This window comes from Ooceraea biroi, chromosome 6 (assembly GCF_003672135.1).
Source record: "Ooceraea biroi isolate clonal line C1 chromosome 6, Obir_v5.4, whole genome shotgun sequence".
Lineage (NCBI taxonomy): Eukaryota > Metazoa > Arthropoda > Insecta > Hymenoptera > Formicidae > Ooceraea > Ooceraea biroi.
In genome coordinates, this window is record NC_039511.1 from 6,322,322 (window position 1) to 6,329,792 (window position 7,471).

Below are 7,471 nucleotides of genomic sequence, written 5' to 3' on the forward strand. Positions count from 1 at the left end.
GTCCCCTTGCCTCTCACGATTCGGGGTTCCTGGGGGAGTCCCAGACACACACACACACGCGCGCGCGCGCGCACACACACACACACACACACACGTGACTGTATAATAATTCCCCGTTTTCGTATGAGAGCGCAAAGTTTCGTCGGAATATTTACGAGACCTTTATATATTGTACCCCAAAGCACCCCAAAGGAGTCTAAAATCGCACTGCAATCTCCACGTGGTAGACTCCGGTAACTATAATATAGGCTAATCGCAGGTGTAATAAAAACACTCAATATCATTGTTTCTGTTTAACAGTACTTGTTTCATAACTAAGGGTCAGGCTACTGGAATAGGTTTCACTATCAGCCATTTGTTTATTGCTTATTTTAAACAAATAATGCGTTATATAGGAAAACGCTGTTATGATTTTTCACACAGAATTTATATCAGCAATCAGTTCTTGTAAACAATGACATTTTCAAATCGTTTAAACAATACTGTCACATAAACAAATTATTCTTTAACTATTTTGTTCACTAAAAATTCATATTGTTCCCTTATAATGGTAACCACATTGATCCGAAAGTGATATCTTTGCTGGTCTGACTTCAGGCTTTGAAGGGTTGAAACGACGAAACTGTCCATTTTTTGACATTTTGCCTGAAGAAACATTTGTTCAGTGACCCAAAAGGTACAACATATTTCAAATTCAGTCATTTTCACCGGGGCCCAATTTCACGGGGTTTGGTGGGGGATCTTTTGAACTAAAACTAAAAGTGCGAAGAATTGACCCGATGTTAAGAGAACGCTGAGTAAGCTTTCAAATGTCGTCACGCAGAAGAGAGAAGAGGTTGAACTAGAACGGAAGGGGTAGAGAGCCGCTAGAATCTAGAAGGTTAACAAAATCAATACCGAGATGGGTGGCACAGCAGCGAGGAGAATGAGCCGGTGGTGGTCGGCTCGTTCGCACCGGGGGGCTAGGTCGGCCACCGACCTTTATCCAGGCCAACTGCATCATCCCCATTCCCACACATGCACACATCGCGCAGCTTTAGGAGGAGAAAGAAGAAGAGATCGTCTATTTCCATGGCAGACCAGGGTTGTTTTCGCCGGATGAAAACAACCCTGGAGTACGTAACCGGACGCCTGACGAGAATGTGATCCGCGTCATTATGGGTTGATTGAGAACTCATAATGAAGTATACTTGAGAACACAAAAATCATCTACATTTTATAAGGCTATGCTAGGAAATATTAAAATTTTATACAAAAAAAAGAATTGGTTTTAATTACATAAATAATGATCCTATGTCTATATTGAGAAAAGTCAAAATAATTTTGTAGAAATATTCAAAATAATTTTATTAAAATGACGTGTAAAACGCGGCGTCATTTCTGCTCGCAAAATTATATCATACGTAGTTACCTTTTTATCTTAAAAATTATATGAAAAATATATTATTTTCAATGTATGAAACTCAAATATACTGAATATAGAAAATTGTATTCATTTAGATTCTGTCCTTTCAGGTAAAATAAATTAAAATGTAAATTTGAGTTTCATACATTGAAAATAATATATTTTTCATATAATTTTTAAGATGAAAAGGTAACTACGTACGTATGATATAATTTTGCGAGCAGAAATGACGTCGCGTTTTACACGTCATTTTAACAAAATTATTTTGAATATTTCTACAAAATTATTTTGGCTTTTCTCAATATAGACATAGCAGCATTATTAATCTACAATAGCTCTGACACGTGACAATACTCAACATATCAGTGGCTGTCACTGAAAAAATACAGTTATTAATCATACTAGTTTCGTAATTGAAATGTACTTTGCGGAGTACAATCGGGTCATGCTAGAATAGAATACAGTTTGATTACATTTCGCCAAATGTCGGCGATGACAAAGAAGCGGAAAATGATAAAATTTGAGGAAAAAGCTCACAAATTCACGCTTTACGAAAGGTATCCGTAACGTAATTTAAAGTGCTATCGATCACTATAAAGTTCGTACGTGACAAATCAAAACAATTAACCCAGTTACTACAGGGAAAAGAAACGCTTGATGGCAGATAACGTATTTGCAATGTTGAATTTCGATATAACGGAAAATGTCATTTTTTCCTTTTACAATTTACCTGCTTATCATATCATTGGGATTCTTCATACGAGCGTTTACGGAAGAAAAATTCAATGACTGTTATGTCAAATAGATATAATAAATATAACGATTGTGGAAAAATGCGGAATATGTATGATGTTCGCTGACATTCAAACAATGAATTTTGTACTTCTTTAAGCTAATCTATACTGTTTTTATTATTTAACTATAATTTAGAAAAATATGATATCCTGCATGTAAAGTAAATTTAAAAAAGTTGTATCTAGATATGAGGCATAATTACATTGTTATACTAATCTAAGATTTCTAATGGTGTGAAAAAAATTAAATTACTATTTATTTACAACTAAATTCAAATACAGAGAAACTGAAGTCTGAAGAAATCTCAGATTCCTGCAATACAAGATAAATGCCATATGATTTGCGCTTTCATCAATCTGATAGTTAATTAATTTTATAAGCTGTAATATTGCATTTTCTCTTTACGGAGCATGTAAGTATTTGCGGCGCCGCAATCGCTCATAGATTAATGCACCTGTCATATATAAATATACTAGATAGACCGAAACGTAGTACTCGTCCTCTTCTCAGAACGAATTTGGCGCATCTTGCGATCGAGTTCCGGTAAGCGGTCACCACCGACAATTTAGAGAACTCAAGACCTCCTCAAAAGCCAAATTAGAACATGTTGCGTGAAAGCTCAAAATTGCGCATCTTATGTATGCACGTCATATTCTTCATTACAAATTAATTTATAGTTTGTTAAACTGCTAGCTATTACTCCCCGCAGGTTGACAATTAACAACAACAACAACAATGTAAATAATACAATTATAATAATAATTATAAGTATATATGTATATATATTTTTTTTCTTCAAATTTTTTCAAGATTTAATAATCACTATCTACACAACCAAAGACACTTGATCAAAATTTTTCGTATGTTTCGTATAAATTCTACTAATTTACAAAAGAATCAATCTTCTGATTCTGATCAACTGACTACACAATAAGTAAGTAATTGGGTCCAGATACACGACAGTAAAAACAAAGATCATAAAATAGCTACTCAATTGTCATAAGCTAGGAGAATATTAAGACGTGCCAAATAGCCATAAAATTCATTAATCGCCCAACAAATTACAAACTGTCTACAAACTGAGGCGAAAGATCAGCATCGAGCTAAAATAGGATGCGATATTAGCATTCCTTCTCCGAATTAGCACACTGCACGTAGTGACTAGCTTGACTGCGATTTAGGCCAATGAACAATGACGATGAGGGCAGTCGTCCTTGCCAAGCGGTATCCTGTCAGCAATCGACTGATTTACGCGACCCGCTTTTTTCCAGGACATGAAACGAAGCGCTGTATGCTGGATTTATCCACTCTTTCTGTTTTCCTCTCTCCTGTCTCTTATCGAAAAAATTCCACAGACATCAATTTGTACGATCGATACGAGCAGCGTATTTATATCGGGATCTTAACTATCGAAATCCACCGAGACACCTCGTCACGGTAGAATATTGCGCTCGACTGCAACGCGGCCTCAAATTAAATTAAGCGCAATTTAAATTCAGGATATCGAACTTTCCGGATGCCGCAAAAAATCACCGTGCATTCGTGAAGATTTACGAGCGGTGGGAATAAAAATTCGCGACGCCGAAGAACCCATCAGATATTTGCGGCGCATTTAGGAAGCTTCGTTTAAAATTGAACGGGCGACGGAAAACAAATCATTTTAACGAGCGTTTTATACAAATTCGTCGAGTTTATTCATGATCTGCGATCAGATCGTCGTTATTCAGGTTTGTCCCATATCAAGAGAAATGTCAAAACACATTCAATATAACATATCTCAATTTCTATTTAGATTCCTCAACTTCTGTCTAATCGTAGATCTCCGAAGTATTTTAGAATCACTTTTTACGGATCGCGAATATAACTAAATGTCGTATTTTTTTTCTTTTAATAATGTAAATTTAAACATCTTTTTATTCAAGTCTCTAATAAAACTTGCAATTAAAACAAAATGAGTTTTAAATTAAATTATATCTCATATGCAAATGTAGCATTTTATTACGATATCAAGAAGCCGATAGAAAACCAGCTAAGAAATCCATTTCCGATTTGAAAATATTCGTTCAATTTAAGTTAATGACGTATATAAATATTCTTTCCAATTTCAATCTTAAAAAGAATAAATTTGGATGATATATTTTCGCCATATTCCAGAAAAGTGTTGGATCTTCAATGTGCTTATTTATTAAATAAAGTTCTTAAAATCTCATTCTTCAAATTCATAAAGGTCAAATACTCCTTTTGCATCAAGAGTATCTAAAAAAAAGGATAACGAGCCTGACGAGATCAAATAGCCGCAGCCTCAGTCATAGCAAACGCTAACCTTCGATTCGCCACACTAATGCTTTCAATTTATTCGATAATGTTCGTGACGCATTTCCAGCAAAAAAGGAACGAAATTGCTCGGAGATATAACAAGATATACAGGCTGAATAATAATAGCGCCCAATTAGCTCTCTGATTAGTAAGACAGACCAATTATTTTGTTTCGTAATTTTTAACGTAAAACTGCACAATTACGACAATCTAATAACTACACGCGATAGTAATCTTGAGATTAATATCTATTTTTATAGTACCTGCAATTGGTTTGCAAAACTTGGAAAAATTTATTCTCCATCTTTGTTTTTTATGTCTTTATATAAGATAAAATAAGACAGAATCATTGTATACGCTGTACAATATGAGTTAATAAATTGTATTGTTAATAATTAAGTTATCTGAATATAACAGAAACGAGCTCATTGATTGAGTATTACATAAACATTGCATGCAACGTGTAATAAATGCAGTCGTGACATGCATATTCGTCAATGAAAGATACACGTACGCGTAAGTACTGTCACTTTCCGCTACAAATTTAATCAAAGTTCGTATTGTAATTGATCATTGTTATTTGCAGTCACCAAGCTAATTACTTAAAAATTTAGAATACGTAACAATAACTTCTTATTATAAAATAGTTTTATCAATTACGCTAAATCAAATTGAAAATGAAGAATGTAGTATTATATTTTATTCATCTACAGTATTTTTTAGATATATTTTAGATATTATTTATTGTTAGATATGTACGTTTTACTGTATCTTCAACACTAGACCATTGAGCACATTATTATTTCACAAAAAAAAGAAAACGGCAGAAAAGTGTGTCATATTTATGAGAGAACAGGGAAATAGCATCGCGGTAACGAAAAGTGAATAGAAAAAAATATAAACTTACCATACCACTGGTAGTCAAACACGAGGACAGAGCGTACCGCCTGCAATTAAGAAAGATGATGTTCTTATAAAAGATTTTATGAAACGAAGAATAGAATTGCAATCTAATAATCCGTTCTTAAGGATATAGATGACTGTCAAAAACTGTACTTAGTTTTAACTTTAACATTTTAAAGCTAGATATTAAAATACATATATACTTCCGAATAATAATAAGATTAATTACAAATTCTTCATTTATATCGATTTATATTGAAACGTGAAAGTAAACGTGAAAAAAATACAAAAGTGTGCGTTACTCTAAAAAATCACATTTCGTTTTCTGCATCTATTCTGCATCTTTTTATTGTACTCGCGCTTGCATACGAGCAGAAGAAGCCATTGCATAGAAAAGCACGTGGTCCGTCTACTGCCACGTTTCCTTCCTTTCGGCGCGCATCCATTTGCTACGTTTATTTCTGTGTTTATTTCGCAGTCGACGCACATTCGTACTACGGCTCAGTATTTTAATAACCTCCGTGATCACGACGATCACGACGACGAAGGTAAAGCTTCTTCCCGCGTCAAGCTTTTAAGGGAACTCATTCATACATTAGTACGATTATATTTTGAGCCAAATATATTAATACACATTTCAAGTTTCCTAGTTTTCGCTATAAATAAATAAATTTCAGAATGTATCTATATTAACGCGAGCAGAAGAAACACAGAATGCTAGCAGCTTGGCGATATGTACGAAACGAAATAAATGCGATTTATTAGAAAAATTATAGGCAATTTTTGTATCAATATCGCTTTCGTATTGCGATAAGTAAGTTTATGCGAAATTAGCGCGGCAGTAATGACCACACAAATAAATAAGTACTCACCTCGACATAAATCGATAGGCAGCAAGCAATAATCTATCACGATGCAACGTTCGTCGCATCTTTCCGTGTTGATCAATTGTTCATTCAATCGCACGTTCTCGGTATCATCGGCAAAACCAGCAGCACCAGTAGTAATGAAAAAGTCACAGTCACTCGTTCTCCATGTTTGGCGGCAAATCGTGATCGCGCGCATTCGAATCAGAGTTGGCGCTGTCACGTGACCTGCGGCTATTGCGCGCGCTCACAGTAGTCACGGCAGCAATAGAGTCCGCCGCGTGCTACATGCCTGCCGTGTTACACTCTTGACAGGGCACAAACGATGTTTGAACCGCGTGGTAGATGATGTTTAACTAATGACGGACGCAGTGCTTACACGCGCGTTTCTAGGCGACGCGCGACGCGTCAAGCTCGCGCATGACATTTGCGCGAATAAGATGAATCGTTATGATATATGTATGTACGCATGTTGTGAACAGTATATATAGTTCAATAAGCATTAAGGAGCTATATTTTTGTCGAGTGAAAATTAAGAAATATTTCAACAAATGCGTAATAAAATATAAACGCAATTTGATTCGTTTTATTTAGATTTCAAGGGACGCGTCTCGAATGAAAAACAATCAAATGCACAATTACATATACAATAAACAATTATAATAAAATTAAATATGCAATTAAATAGATAACGATAAAGAATAATAAGAATTGGCAGACTACACATGAGTCTACATAATATGTAAGATATTCACGAGGTGAAGTCCAGGCTAGTAAGCGATATAAATATGCAATTACACGACATTCATAGACGTTTATTAATATTTTATTTTTAAAAATCGTCAGCCACTGCAAAATTGATTACTTCGTCGCGATATGCTCTAGTGCATTTGTAGGACTGTCTCCAATGCATCCGTCGACCAGTGCATCGTTCGTGTCCTTGGACGTGCCTTCTCTTATTCTTCAAAACTTTGGGACGCGTACTGTCGCACTTGCATTATCCAAGTGAGTCGTACGACAAATTGTAGTTGATTCAATTCAGTGTTTCCGAATCTCCGTATCGTGTATCAGTGTATCTCATCCAAGCCAATAGATCGCCAACGGTACGTTTCTACAAATGATGATCGTCATTATCACTGATCTACTCCTTCGGTCTAGTAACTTTCGTGGTGACGTAGTAACGCAC

The 7,471-nt window shown here is 35.2% G+C and overlaps 1 protein-coding gene across 1 annotated transcript in view; it reads right to left on the reverse strand.

The window, feature by feature from the left end:
* LOC105280205 (solute carrier organic anion transporter family member 3A1) overlaps window positions 1–7,471 on the reverse strand; it is a 93,987-nt gene that overhangs the window by 85,671 nt on the left and 845 nt on the right. Inside the window, exons 2-3 of the mRNA XM_011340530.3 lie at window positions 6,292–7,396; window positions 5,424–5,463 (exon numbers count right to left, since the gene is read on the reverse strand). The gene's annotated coding sequence lies outside the window, so the exon portion shown is untranslated. The remainder of the gene's footprint in view (window positions 1–5,423; window positions 5,464–6,291; window positions 7,397–7,471) is intronic.